Source organism: Polypterus senegalus, chromosome 2 (assembly GCF_016835505.1).
Source record: "Polypterus senegalus isolate Bchr_013 chromosome 2, ASM1683550v1, whole genome shotgun sequence".
NCBI classification, from domain to species: Eukaryota; Metazoa; Chordata; class Cladistia; order Polypteriformes; family Polypteridae; genus Polypterus; species Polypterus senegalus.
The window spans coordinates 86,332,563-86,347,864 of NC_053155.1; the positions used below are offsets into that span (position 1 = coordinate 86,332,563).

A 15,302-nucleotide genomic window follows, 5' to 3' on the forward strand; every position below is an offset into this window, starting at 1 on the left:
TGAGGGACAGAATACGGACTATGGTATCATCTATTACCCACAAAGTGTGTGTCCGGGCTTTAAATGGTACTGTTGCTCATGGTTTTTTGCGTGTTGCACATGATGGCGAACAGATTGAGACATTACTGTAGATACTTTCTCGTCCCGCAAGACGAGACTTTCTGCCAAGAGATTTAACCACGCTTGGATCCAGAAATAAAAGACAAAGAGTAGATAACAAAGTAGAACGTCGTAAAGAATTCAAAAACATTGGCCTGATACACATGCAGAGCAAATTAGAGATAATGAAAGTATGACAATTCAAAAGTCTCAAAAAAATAATAGTAAAGATCTCATTAGTACAAACAAACGGAAATTATTACTTGGTGAAATAACTGAACAGCGAAAAGAGATCTTGGAGACTTGTACATTGTCTAATTCGTGCTGCCATCAGGGAAAAGTAGTGTTTCTTTCCAATTAAGAGGCGTATCTGCGAGAATTAGTAGATTTGTTGTTTGGTGAAAGTGACATCCACTTACGAGAGCAGCTGAGATGTGAAGTGGCTGGCGCGTAAAACAGGCCAGGAAGGTTGGCAAGCAGAGCCCCCTAGTGTGTGTGTGTGTGTATATGTATATATATATATATATATATATATATATATATATATATATATATATATATATATATATATACACACTAATAAAAGGCAAAGCACTGACTGACTGACTGACTACTAATTCTCCAACTTCCCGTGTAGGTAGAAGGCTGAAATTTGGCAGGCTCATTCCTTACAGCTTACTTACAAAAGTTAGGCAGGTTTCATTTCGAAGTTCTACGCATAACGGTCATAACTGGAACCTACTTATGTACATATATACGGCCATAGCCTGCAGCTCGGTCGCCGTGTGAGGCAGAGTTGCGTCCTTCATCGTCACGCCTCCCACGTAATTGAGTGCCTGCCCATATAAGGCCGTCCGTCAGCAGCAATCCAATAGACACACTGCCGCTAAATATTCGTGGGTGAAGGACTGTGCTTATGCAAACGAAGATGAGATGGTCAGGGATAGACTAGTGTTTGGCACAAACTCGGCGAAAGTGCGAGAGAAATTTTTTTACATTCATAGACACGCTGTCGCTAAATATTCGCAGGCAAATCCACAACTTAATACCGGGAATGCTTGTTGAACATCTTAGATTCACGAGTACCGATTTGGGTAGTGATCACTTCGATAAATGAAACCTGTTATCTTTACAACTGTTGACAACGAAGATGAGATGGTCAGGGATAGACTAGACAATCATGGAATGTAACTTGAACACAACACATCCTCCAAATAAGAACCTGATTGAAACAAATAATGATAATCAAATCCTTGATGACAGCAACACTCATAACAGTCACAAAACAATTACATTGACAATCATGTTACGTTATTTTTAAAATATTTCCTTTTCTCTTTCATAACTTCTTTAACACACTACTTCTCCGCTGCGAAGTGCGGGTATTTTGCTAGTATATAAATAAATCTCAGACACAACCACATGAACACTTAGTTCAAAAGGCCTATTATTCAAAACTATACATTTACAGACTTTCTTCAAAAACACAATTCCAGGCAAGACTAAGGTGAGTTGGCTCTTTTTTATGCTAGACTGGGAATACTTCTACACATGGGAGTACTGTACTCCTGCAGGCTGAACACATCAAAAGGAAGCATTTTCTGGTCAGGTGGAACCACCATAAAGCAAGGGAGTCCTCTCCCGGGAGCGACCCCCAAGCTACAGGGCTGCCCTTCTGTACTGCATTTTCCAGGTAGCGGGACTGGTGTTTAAAAGAAAAAAAAAAAAAGAAACACAACAGGCGGTATGCCACAGGAGCAAAGTCACCTACCATACTCTGGGAACAACTGCTCCTTGCTGGCCATCTCTACCCATTATATTATCATTCTAACTGGGGAAGAAAATAGGAAACATTGCAGCCAGACTGCACATCCATCTGCACCATCATTCCAAAACGGCCTCCCGGTGGGTCTAGTCATTCCGTTACGTCTATCACTATTTTATACATTACAGAGAGAGAGACAGAATCTAAAAATCTGCATATTACTTTACTTCATTACAGTCACCGCATTATCACTAGATGACAACACTAAATTGGGTAAGGAAAACAGGCGAAATGGATGCATCTGTATTAGCATGCCAAAGATTAACTAACGTTCAATCCAAAGTCAATTCTTGCCTTGCGCCCAGCACTTGACCCACAGTAATTTTGTGACTGACCAATACATTTAAATAAATGTTGGTAAAACTATTTAACTACCCAAGTTAATTACAAAGCAGTTTTTCATTCAGAATATGTTGAGGAAAAAAGAGCCCGCGCTTTCCTGGTGATGTCTGCAAAGTGGGCACGCGAGCGTTCTGCTTTTCCAATCCTTCACGGTACTAAACACCGCGGCAGGCTCCCGAGACGACTTGGCTGCAGCTCCAAGCCTTCAGACAGCACATCTCTGCACAAAGCCAAGCAGCTGCGGAGCGCATTCACAAAGGGCTCATTGAGAACGAGCCGGCGGCGCAGTTTTTTTTGGCCACTCTCAACGAGCCTTAAGCTTTGCACAAATAATTCTTTCGAGTCAAATTATGTTTACCTGGACCGAGACCTCATTATCAGTAATTCGCTCACCGGCCACGCAGAGCTCGCTCAACTAAACACGCATATAATCGCGCGTGCATGTGTGCAAGAGCGCGCGTTCGTGCTGTGGGCGGGAACTCTGGACTGCGTGCATGCCGGTGTAGCGGAGGCGGCGTCCGGAACGTGCTTCGAGGCGCATCACTTCAGATGGGCGATTACGTATAGTGCAGTGCAGGCAATACTGGCACGTTAGGATGGAGACGCTATTACTCCGGAGCTTGGTAAGGTAAAAGGTAAAACAGAAATTCCGAGTAGAAACATAAATGTGATCTGGACTTTTTATAATGCACGCATGCTTGGAGCAAATTGTTAAATGTAACAATTCCAACACGTCTTCAGGAGTGAACATGTTTAACATGTAAAACATCACAGTTGCGATTAATTTGGAAAGCTTTTGTTCACCTCACACAATAAAGTTTATATTTTGTTGAAGATATGGTGTGTAGTGGTAGATAACAGAGCCGACATAAATAACACAATAAAATAATGCTACCACTTAGCATTAATACGACAAGGCGGTCTCTCAGCATACAATAAATAAGTACAAAGGAAATTGTGTGTCAAAAATTTAATAATGACGGGATTGATTATTATTTTTTTTTAATTCTGCAAGTTTGAGAGCACTGCATGGCACTGTTCAGACCATGTCAAGAACAACTAAAGCAGATGCCCGTTTCTGCCAGTAAACTACACGTTTATTGAAAAAGCCATTCCGCTCACAAAGGTTTATCTTTTGCCAAAGTACACAATAATTTGCTAGTTTTACAAGGAAAGAAAATAGCTGCAATGAAAGCCATGTTTTTTCCCCATTTATACAAAGCGAACTGTCCAGCATTTAAACAAACAGTAGCTTGTTAACCTCAGAGTTCATTTATTTATTTATTTTTATAAGTTCAGCAATATAAAAGCAATCTTCAAATTGCAAAATTCTTATTCAAGTACACTTTGGTAATAATGCCACATTTTTTCCCTCTTTTTTACTATACAGTATACACTTTCTATACAGGAATTTCAAAGAACTAAGAGTGTGGGTGTCAGTCCTCATTCTGTTACTGTCTATGTGGAGAATGCATGTTCATTCTTTTCTCTATTAACTATGGTTTTCCTCCTAAGGTGCACAAATTTGGTTGACTGGAAAATATGTAAATAGACCTGGTATGAGTAACATGCCTTGAGAGAGATGCCATGTGGAAGGTGGTTTTTTTCATTGAGCTAGATATTGCAGAGAGTCTTAAAATGAATAAAGGAATGCTGGGGCATTATTTGGGATGAATGCAGATGTGTTAAGTTAGTTGCATTTTTAGATTTTGGTGGCTAAGGGTGGATATACATTTTGCATAAGCCTGCTGCCAAGTGAAAGTATCACAGTCAAAAGTGTGATAAGTCACTTAAGCAAAACAAAAGTCGTATTGATTTTACTGTACCATGATAGCAAATGTGACATACATACCCTCATTCCACATACAAATTGAAATTTCAATAGCAAAGTTAGATTTGCAGTTATATATAAAATAAATAATCACTTTGAAATTCATGTCACTGTGTTTGGAACTAGGATTCAACTCCTAGGTGGGAAGCCTTATGTATAGATTCTTCATGTGTCCCACATTTCTTCCTAGGTTGGTGCCTGGCTTGCTCCCAAAGTTCCCTTAATAAACTCCAGATGTCCTCCGTCAAACACTAAAAAATGGGTTCATAAAATGGATTGATGGAAAAAAAAGTTGTTTTGCTGAAGTAAATTAAGAAGACAATTATCCCGAAGTAAATTACATTTTCTTCACATCCTCTAAAATGAGTTTGGGGCACAAGAAGGTAAAATTAATTATTGCGGGTTGGGTCTAAAATACATAAAAATAATCTATCAGTCTTATAGTACAACCTTGGGTGTATGTGCATTTCAGCTGCCATCTTGTAAAAAAGAATGTTCTCAGTAATTTTTCCTAATTGTTTTTTATGAAACTGTGAGAAGAAACACAGTACCTAAACATATTCAAGAACGACAAAATAAGAAGGTTTTATACTTGTAGGTATTTGCATTGCCATTGGAACTGGGGAAGTTTCACATAGGCTTATTCAGATTCCAAAAAAAGGAATAGGCAGTTGAGAAGAGTCAAAATGTCTATGTTAAATACTTTTTGTAAACTTTCAGAATTCATACATCCATCAACTGTACTTGCTTCATCCAGTTCAGGACCATGAGGGCTAGAGCCTAACTTTTTGGATGTGTCGCTAGTCCAATGCAGTGCACATTCACATGCATCCATCCTTAATCTCTCGGTTCAGTTTAGAATTAGCTACCTAAAACACAAGTCTCTGGGATGTGGGAGGAAAACCGGAGTATCCAGAGAACAAGACAAGCAAACAGAGACACACCAAATGACTATGAATTTTATGTGCCTAACCACTACTTTAAGCATTCATTCAGTACACAATTTCACATGAGGGGCACAGCTAATGGCAACGTCACAGTTTTTTTAAGACTTCCATGACAGTGACTGGCATCAGAATTTACCAGTAGAAAAACAAGGGTATTCTGCAACATAATAGTGCTTTTACAGAAGTAGATGTGGTAGACAGCACTGATTGGTTTAAAGCTTCCAAATTCAACTCATAATGCTGGGACTACATTTGTATATTATTACCTTTTTAGGGTGGTTTAGCAACAGCTGCGATGTACTGTAATGTGTGCATTGTGACAAATGCACCATACAGCATTTTGGAAGTAAATGTAACCATTATCCATTAAAGAAAACAAACTAGTGACAGTCACTCATGTAAAATGTTAACCACTATTGCAGGAGCCCTGCTTACCGAAATGGAACCAATCTTCCTAGGTGTAATATTATGAAGTTTATGTCTAGTTGCACATCTGCTTAAAAAATGGATAGCAATCTGGCCAGATATTTGCAAAACATTTTATTAGTGGTTCTGTCACATGTACAGTGTATTAGATTCTTACTTGCTTGTTCAACCATCATGCAACATGTTGCCACTCACATGTTTTTCACACTTTGCTAATATTACTTCTAATAATAATAAATAATAATTAATAATTCTTTGCATTTATATAGTGCTTTTCTCACTACTCAAAGCGCTCAGCAATTGAAGGTTAAGGGCCTTGCTCAATGGCCAAACAGAGCAGAGTCCCTTTTGGCATTTACGGGATTCGAACTGGCAACCTTCCAATTGCCAGTGCAGTTCCCTAGCCTCATAGCCAACCACTCTGCCTAACTGCCCCAAACAGTACGGAGCGAAATATTAATAACAAAAATAATAATAATAAGCAACACTGTTTTTGAAAACAATGACAGGATGACTTGGAAAACAAATGAAACCATTAAATAAAGTAAGACAACTAGTTACAACCAGTACATCTCAAGCTATGACATTTAACTGGTCTAGACGCTGGGTAGCCCACAATGCATTTAGCTTCTATACCAATCTAAAAGTGTGATTGACTATTGGTGTTTTTTCATTGCATTGTCAATTGACAAGTTTTTTTTTTTTTTTTTACTGGGGGCTCTGCCCCCTGCTTGCTTCGCTCACCCACCCCCGTGTTTGGTTTACCGGATATACAATTTAAAGAGATTGTTATTTTCATGGGAATTGTTACATATGCATTATTTTCACTTTTACTTTAAAAACTTTTGCAAAAACAATATTTGTCCTTTATTTCCGGCCCCAGGTGTGATTACATTTTTTTCCTCACAGGACCTATAACTCTGCTCGCATTGTGAAGCGGGGGGGCAGCTGAATGCACGCTAAGGAGATGCGCTTGGATCATCTGCTTTCTTTCTGCTGCTGGCGAGCTGCCTGTCCTGCTTGTCGCACATCGTTGTTTTAAGAGCTGGGAGCACATGATGTGTGTCTGCCAAAAGCAATCCAACAACTGCTGGGTTAGATGTCCTTGAACTTGTTTTAAATATTGGCTCACTGACTTGTCTCGCGCGACGTTGTGTGTTTATATATATATATATATATATATATATATATATATATATATATATATATATATATATATATATATATATATATATATAAAAAAAACAATACTTGTCCTTTACTTTCGGCCCCGGGCATGGTTAAATCTCTTTCTTGCAGAACGTATAACGCTGCTCGCGTTGTAAAGGAGTGTCCTTTTTGCCACTTCATGTCTCTGCTGCTCGTGTTTTGAGGAGGGGGGGTTAAGGGTTGCTGAATGCACGCAAGGAGAAGTGGTCGGATCATCTGCTGCGAGCTGCGTGTTATGCTTGTCATTGTTTTAAGAGCTGGGAGCAAGTTAAAGTGTCTCTTACGGGACTTCAAAATTGTCTTCTGAGAAGATCAGGTCTCGTCTCTCTAGTGTGCGTCCAAGATTTTTTTTATAATAGAAAGATTTACAATTTATGAAACTTAAGCTTTTTTACTAGGCATGGCACACACAACTAACAAGTCTTCTTCTTCTGGCTGCTCACATTAGGGGTTGCCACAGCAGATCATCTCTGCATATTGATTTGGCTAAATTTTACACTGGATGTCCTTCCTGACATAACCCTCCCCATTTATCCGGGCTTGGGACTGGCACGAAGGAACACACTGGTTTGTGCATCCCCTGTGGCTGGGTTGCACACATAACTAATAATATACATCTCAAAATACTGAGGCCAAAAGAAGAAACCTTTAACATTACTTTCTTCTTATAGATCAAAAATCTGTTCTATTATTAAAAGGAAAAATGCACTTTACAAACATAATTATTCAAATATCTACTGCCAGTATATTCATAATGATTGGTTTTGGAGTTTTATTTAACTATTTGTGGAAAATCAATGTATTTAGTGGGTATTATGGATCACAATTTATAATGAAAGGAAAAAAATATACAAAATTCATCTGTAACAGCTTGGAATATCTGCTGAAGCAGTTTCAGATTTCACTGTCACTTAAATCCAAATGACATGGCCACTTTTCCTACTAAAAAATCTCAAAATACTTTAATTAATGCATCATTATAAGTTTCCTGACTGGAGCCAATGATTGGGCTGTATAGTGTCATAATCAGAAGGACAAAAGGCCCATGTAGGTTGTAGGACGCATCTGACCATCAATTGTAAAAAGTATAGTATATACCAAATACTGGTGAAATTAAACCTGTAAAACAACCCAGGCATGAACAATTCTCATCCTCACATTACCTTACATCCAAGCAGTACAGTCTTTTTAGAGCCTGTGCATATATCCTTAGCACATCTACTGAAACCATTTTCACAAAATGTAGTTTAAAAAAACAATCTTTTAGGCATTAGTTTGAAAATACTAGCAACAACTTCGGCTAGGGTACCATTATAAAAATGTCTTTATTGCTGAATGAGACAACATGCCATGAAGTCAGCAGTAAATGCTTTGCTATAATTAAAACCTTCATTGTAAATCAATTCAATAATGATGTAAATTTTAAAACAATAAAATATACTATATTTTATGTTCAGTGCGCTATATCATGAAAATCATGATTTTAATTAACATTAAAGTAAGAGCTGTATTGGACTTTGCATGAGAGCAGGTCTTTCTGTTGTAATGAAAACCTTTTGATAGGAGGTTGGAAGTAAATGGATAAGAGACTAATTCTTCTCCCCACCTCACAGAAAAACTCATGGGTCAGATGTGCATTTATGAAGTGTGTATTGGGCCAAGCAACTGAAATACTCTTTAATTAAAAATTGGTTTAAAGGAAAACAAAACCATCTAGGGCAGATGGACAAAAATAACCCTCTCCTTTGGAGTATCCCCAAAGGGCATTTAAATTTAGCTTAAACTTAGTAGGACTTCAGAATCTAGAATTTAAATCTCTAACACTAGCAAGGTTCAACTGCTCTGAAAAATCATTGCAATAAATTACAGAAAATGTTAAAAAACGGTTAATGTTGAGCCTTTACACAGTGCTTCTACTTTGCCTGGCCTTTTGAGAAAAGTTGTTAAATCACAATGGGGAAAAATGAAGACTGGTCAAATGGGTAGTTTGTGGACCTAGGATACACAGGGAAGTTTGTACCACAAGTATATCAACAATACACTAAATTATTATTGGTAACTCACTACAAGTAATGATAGTTTTTAGAAAATATTTATAAAAAAAAAAATGATATACTCAAAACATGGCCGGCTGCAAACAATCGAATTGTTACTTTTCTAATGCTTACATGACATTAAAGTCTTGTGGTTGAATTAGGGTGCAAATATTTCACCCCAGAATCTCACCTACAGCACATGAATTTACTTGATCTGGCTTTTTAACAATTAGTCACAGCGTTTTTGAACGATTCTGCTTTGTTCATTTTACCTCAAATGGCATCACCTAAAATCAGAAACACAAACTAAAATTCAGCAGATTGTTTCAGTATGAAATGTCAGACACTCGGAGATTAAAACCAACTTTAGAAAAAAAAATCCATTTTGACTGTTTTATGACAATATGATACTTGTTCTAGTAATATCTTTATACAATATATTAACCTACTAAATCTCTAAACATATGTCTTTACCCCAGCTATCCATTTTAATCTGTTTTTTTTTTAAATTAAAAGGGAGTCAGTACAGTCTATTCTGGTAGTATCAAGTGTATAGTAGAAACCTTTTCTGAAAGGAGCACTAGTAATTCACAGAATTAATACTGACACACACCCACACTGGGCTAAGTCAGGCAAAGATGCCAAAAACCTAAAATTCACATCTTTGTAATGTGGAAGAAAAACCACAATGACAAGTAAAGAAAGCATATACTCCATGCAAACAATGATTATGCCTGAAATTGAACTTGGCACCCTAAAGCTAATAAGAAGCACCACTAATCAGTATCCCACCATAAAAATGCAGTTTTCTGTCCACCACACATATATATATATATATATATATATATATATATATATATATATATATATATATATATATATATATATATAATGTATGCACACACAGAGGACTATTGCTCTTATCATACAAGTGTGTTTAAAAAAAAAAAAAATCACACACACACACACAATCAGAAAAAACTGAATACATTAAGTGGATAGCTTACCGGTGCTGAACTTCACACCAGTCTATTCTTCATGTATGTCTCTTATTTGCTTAGAATAATATTTATGTTTCCTGACACAAATAGAATTTGGTGCAGTGGGAGAAACTAAAATTATAGTGCAGATCTCCACAGATGGGATCGACAGGAAACTTTCACTGCATAGCATTACACTCCGTCTCCACCCCCATCCGTAGTATAAAATCATGCCATAGTGAATGAAGTATTAGAGAGCATAACAGATTAATTCAAATATTTTCATCACTGGTTCATAAAATCTTAAAGATCACAGTAAATCTCTTTAAAATACACTATCACCATTATTAAGGTCAGTAGTGTACTTAATAAAAAAGAGATTTCATAATTTCCTGTTTTTTTCATTCCATTTTCTGAATTCCAATACGGCCCCAAACCTATCCCTACAACACTGAATACTTGGGAAGAAGCGCCTCCAAAGGGGTGTACATAAAGATATATATATATATATATATATATATATATATATATATATATATATATATATATATATATACACATACACACACACACATACATACAGTAGATTATGCATACCTCATATAGTTAGAGCTGAGGGTTGGATCAGAACCCAAGAACCTAGATATCTGAGGTGACCATAACACCCTTAGTGTTTGTGCCATGGCACTTTTCAGTTTTTATAAATGATATATATTGGGCCATTAATTCATTCTCAATGTTACCAGCATTAATTTAAATACATTGCTTGATTATTTATCCACCCGTCCATCCAAAATAGAGATATATTTTTTTAATATCTTACATGGGGGAGGGGGATGATTTCTAGTGATCTAGACACTGAAAAAAAATGTATGTATGAGACTCAATGCATACTCGTTGATTGAAAGCTTACTAAAGTTGTCAGGCGTGGAAAAAATCCACTGTTTTGTTGCCCAGTGGCAAAAATCAGTACAGAAGATGCACACATATGCTACCACACTATTAAAATTCTAGACTCTCCAAAGCAGGGTCATAACTGTAACTTCATGGCAAACCTAGTCCACATCTGTTTTTTTTTTTGCAGCTGAATACGCAACTACAATATATTAACAAAACCTTCAGAAGAAGTACACGACTGCTACATTAATGGTCATAGTAGAGTAAATGACCCATATCAGATCAGCTAAATCCCACCGTCTTCACTGTGAAGTACAAAAACGGGTCTCGAACTGTGTTTTGGAATGATGTAAGGACGTTTTGTTCAATCTCTAGAATGCATTTCCTTAAACTGGTAGAAAAAATTCTATTAAATATCTGAAACTTAAGACATATAACGTGGATGCAGTATTTTTGCTAAGATGCCTAGGTTAAGTAAGATTTTAAAAAAAAAGTTGTTTTAGCTTACTTGGCTCTTAGATCTTAAATGTAGTAGATCTAAAACCGAATCAGCTCCACACGGCTCGCTTATTAGATAACGTGACCTGGTCATACCGGAACCGCAATATGTTTTGGACACCTTTCTTAATCGCAGTTAAAGGCGCCGATTTGTGCATAAACTCAGGCCAAAGCGCATCACAATATGGGGGAATCTTTCCCACCATCAAGCAGCAAATAAAACAGACCGCACTGGGGGCAGCGGGGGGTTTGCTGTCTCGCTTTTAGTCAACAAAAATGGATTGTAAAGACGACTTACCAAAACTTGTATCTCCAGTCCGTTCTAGTGTTCCGATTATACTGGTAAATCCCAAAAAGTATGTGTATTTTTTCTTTTTTTGTCCAGTGTTGGAAATCGTCGTTAAAAACAATTTGAAAGCTAAAAGCCCCGAGTTCTCCTCTCCACGCCGAATGGGCTTTTTTGGATGACTGAACTCTAAAACAATTCCTTCTTTTGGTGTTTTGCTGGACCCTCCCACTTCAGAGACAGGGGGAGGTCGCCAAACTGGGAAAGCACTTAACAGATAAAAAGTTCACATATATATGGCATTTTAAAAGTGTGGACTCTTTGCGAATTACAATAGAATGACAAGAGTTTCAGGGTAGAACGACCTCTGAAATCAATCGAAGCAACTATGTTTTTCAAGTACACGAGTCTAGCTTCCACCTATTTCCTTATTTGGTACGACTCTTTCCAGACCCTCTTCTATTCATCGCAAAGTCCCGTCTGCAGCTGCAGTGTTAGAGGCTATCCTTTCTCCTCGTGAGATGTGCTTCTTTCCACTCTTCTCCTCCCTCCTTCCCCATTTAGTGAAATCTGACCCGCCGTTCGCGCCCCATTGAAATCAGAGCGGACTACTCCATCCCAACTAAGTACCCAATAAGATCACTTCCTTACACTCACGATCCATTTTGTCTTAAAACTCCAATCCCAATAAAATATGGTCAGAATAAATGTGCCGTTTTCCATGAGAATCTCTGTGGTTCATGCATCTTCTACTAAAGAATATTTCAAGAGTTAATCTGCGGCCGCCTTCTAAGATTATATCAGCTTCTTACGAAGATTTCACAAGGAGAAACTATACGTCGTGCCTTTTTTTCACCCAGGGACCGTCTAATTGTGATATCTTTAGTTATTACTCCTTTAACACCATGAAATTTATTTCAGTATCTCTGAGCATCATTCATAAAATGAAGTAAACAAATGTTTTTAAATATCACACCGCCCTACCAATACGTATAACCATTTTAATACTCACACTAAGACACCTGCCGGTTCTAATATGAAATTAATAACATCATTAGGTATAATATTTTTTTCTATATACAGTTGATAAGAACTGCGTTCCTGTAAATTTATACTTTAGCAGACTAAGAAGTATGTATATAATAAACTTTGTGGCCAGAAGCAGCATCCCCCTTCTTATATGTATGACTCCTCTTAACCTCAGATGGAATCTAGTAATGTTAGACAGAGATATTCAGAAGACCCTCCAATGCTTAACCCAGCCAACAGCTTGCAGACACATCCCCTGCTGAATCCAAACACAGGGTCACAGGGGTCTGCTGGAGCCAATCCCAGCCAACACAGGGCAGGAACCAATCCTGGGCAGGGTGCCAACCCACTGCAGGACACACAAAAACAGGCCAATTTAGAATCACCAATCCACCTACCTTGCATGTCCTTGGAATGTGGGAGGAAACCCACGCAGACACGGGGAGAACATGCAAACTCCACGCAGGGAGGACCCGGGTCTCCTAATTGCGAGGCAGCAGTACTACCACTGCACCACCCCTTGCAGACACACTATACTACCTAAACAACTTGGTCAAAACACGGTTTATTTCCATGGCCGCATAAAAGAAGTTAAAAATATACTGTGTGTGTTCATCTTCCAAAAAAGAAAATATATGAAAATTATTTTTTTTTTACTGAAAGGACAGAAGCATAGTTGAAAAACAGTCCATCTGATGCACTGCTTTCAAATGTGACTTGCAGTGAGAAATGTAGAGGTAAGAAAGGTGTAGATAAGAGAGGAAATGGAGCAAGAAAATAAACAAGTGTGGAAGAATAGAATAGGTGTAAAACACAGCCTTCTAAGAAGCAGAATAATGGAGCCAAACATTAATTGATCATTTAGTTATCAGTCATGTGAGCACCAAGTTTTAAGAATTACTTCAGCTTTTATTATTTTTCTTTCTTATGCACCTTTTGACTTTGGAGGCAGAACACATATAGATAGATCATGTTGGCTATGATCCAGAGAATTAAAATGTACCACTACAAACTAGGTATGACCATATTTTTTTGGAGATACGTTACATTTGCTCAATGGAAACATTAAGTGTGGATTCTGAAGAGAAACCCATATATGCATGTGGGTTGCTAAAAATATGAAGTAGTGTTGTGTTCCTTTCCCAAAAGATATTTTTTCAAAAGTAACATAAAATAATACTGTACTTTGAAGGTTGAGGTTAATTGTTTTTCCATGTTAAATGCAAATATTTTCCTATGTACCTATACACTCCCTTCTAATGTGTATTGTTTATGCCACATGAGGAAAAGCCCCTGAGAGTAACAGGTTCTGTTTTGTTTCAGTGATTACATAAGTATCTCAGAGAGAAACGACCATTAAGATCCGCCATCAATAATTCAGTTAAACCTTATCTTAAATATAGCAATCATCAGCATGTAGTTGTACATTCATAAAGCACTTTATATTGCAATCAGTTAATTAGTACAGTATAATGTAAGAGAGAAGATGAGAACTGAAGGCTTGTGTCTATAATGAAGAGAGCTAACATGGTGTGACAGTAAAAAGTTATCTTTTAGCTCCAGTAATGGCCAATTATTGTCTCTGTGAAGCTAAGATATTCTCGGTGTTTCCTCTTGAGTTTCTAACACAGATTTCAAGTTTTTTACTTGATTTTGAAATAGGCAAATTAGGTTTGTTCCCCAATAGTAAATTTTCCCCGTTGGAGTGAGTATGAAAGTGTGCATGAGTATGGTGATCTGCCTGGGTTTAGTTTTTTTTTATTTTGTTCAGATATGCTCCAACTTTGTATGACCCTGTAATGGAATAAGCAGTTTGGAAAATTTGTTGAATAATGTAATAAGGAGCACTTACAGATTTGCATTACTCATGGTTATGCTTAAGCTGGACAGCAGAAGCATTGAGAAATAAAGTGAAGTCATGTGATGTTTATTTTTGTTTTTTCTGAATTAAATCCTTTCCTTAATCTAGACTGAAATATATTTTTTAATAATTTACTCATTTGATAGCATACAGTTTTTGCCACTATACAAATTTTCATAAAGATAACAGTTTATTGGCCTCTTCACCCAAATATCAAAACTCACTAAAAATTTGCTTGCAAAGAAAATCGTCTATCCCGTGGTATGCAAAAGATTTACGATAGTCATGAGGGGAAAGGAAAATATACAAGCAACAAATATAAACAGTAAATAACAGAAAATACAGTACTGCTAAAATGAATGGGTTAATCAGACACAACAGGAAACAAAGTAAAATCATGAGTCTTACCTCTCAGGTAGAAAATTCTTTGTTAGTTGTGGTAAGAGTCAAGCTTTTACTGGGTGTATACTGTAGAAAAAATGCAGAAAAATGAAAAAGAGATGAAAAACTGAAATATATGAGTCTGCATCTGTTAGTATGGTCACTGCTTGTTGATTCACCAATGATCAGGGAGCAATAGTTTCCTAAATTTTCTTTATATATTATTTGTTTGTTTGTTTCTTTGTTTATTTTAAATTATGAACTACTCATCAATTTGGACATAAGTGAGATTTAGTTTTATTCAAGTTTAAGTTCTGAAAGCAGACCACTGACCTTTTTATATATTGTATACACTGTATATACCTTCTGGGGGGAGCGAATGGTAACACTTTTACATATCATCATGCTGTCACAGGGTATTCTGCCTAATGTGCTTAGTTAGTTTTTTTATTGTTGTCAAGCTTTGTCCTAGAAGGTTCCATGTAGTGGGTCTAGTTAACAGTTGGAACATCCACATTCATTCCAACATCATTTGGCACAGTACTTTAATCAGAAAATCAGAAAAGAAAACAGAGAAAAGGAGAAGACAATAACTATTGCAAACACAGGAAGTATATGATTTTTCCACACATATATAATTTGATAGAAGTGGAAA

The 15,302-nt window shown here is 37.0% G+C and overlaps 1 protein-coding gene across 2 annotated transcripts in view; it reads right to left on the reverse strand.

The window, feature by feature from the left end:
* Positions 1-11,833, reverse strand: part of boc (BOC cell adhesion associated, oncogene regulated) — a 73,537-nt gene extending 61,704 nt beyond the window's left edge. The window contains exon 1 of one of the 2 annotated variants that reach the window (XM_039744109.1): positions 11,389-11,833. The gene's annotated coding sequence lies outside the window, so the exon portion shown is untranslated. The remainder of the gene's footprint in view (positions 1-11,388) is intronic. The other variant, XM_039744108.1, reaches the window with a different exon arrangement.
* Positions 11,834-15,302: the final 3,469 nt, after the last annotated feature.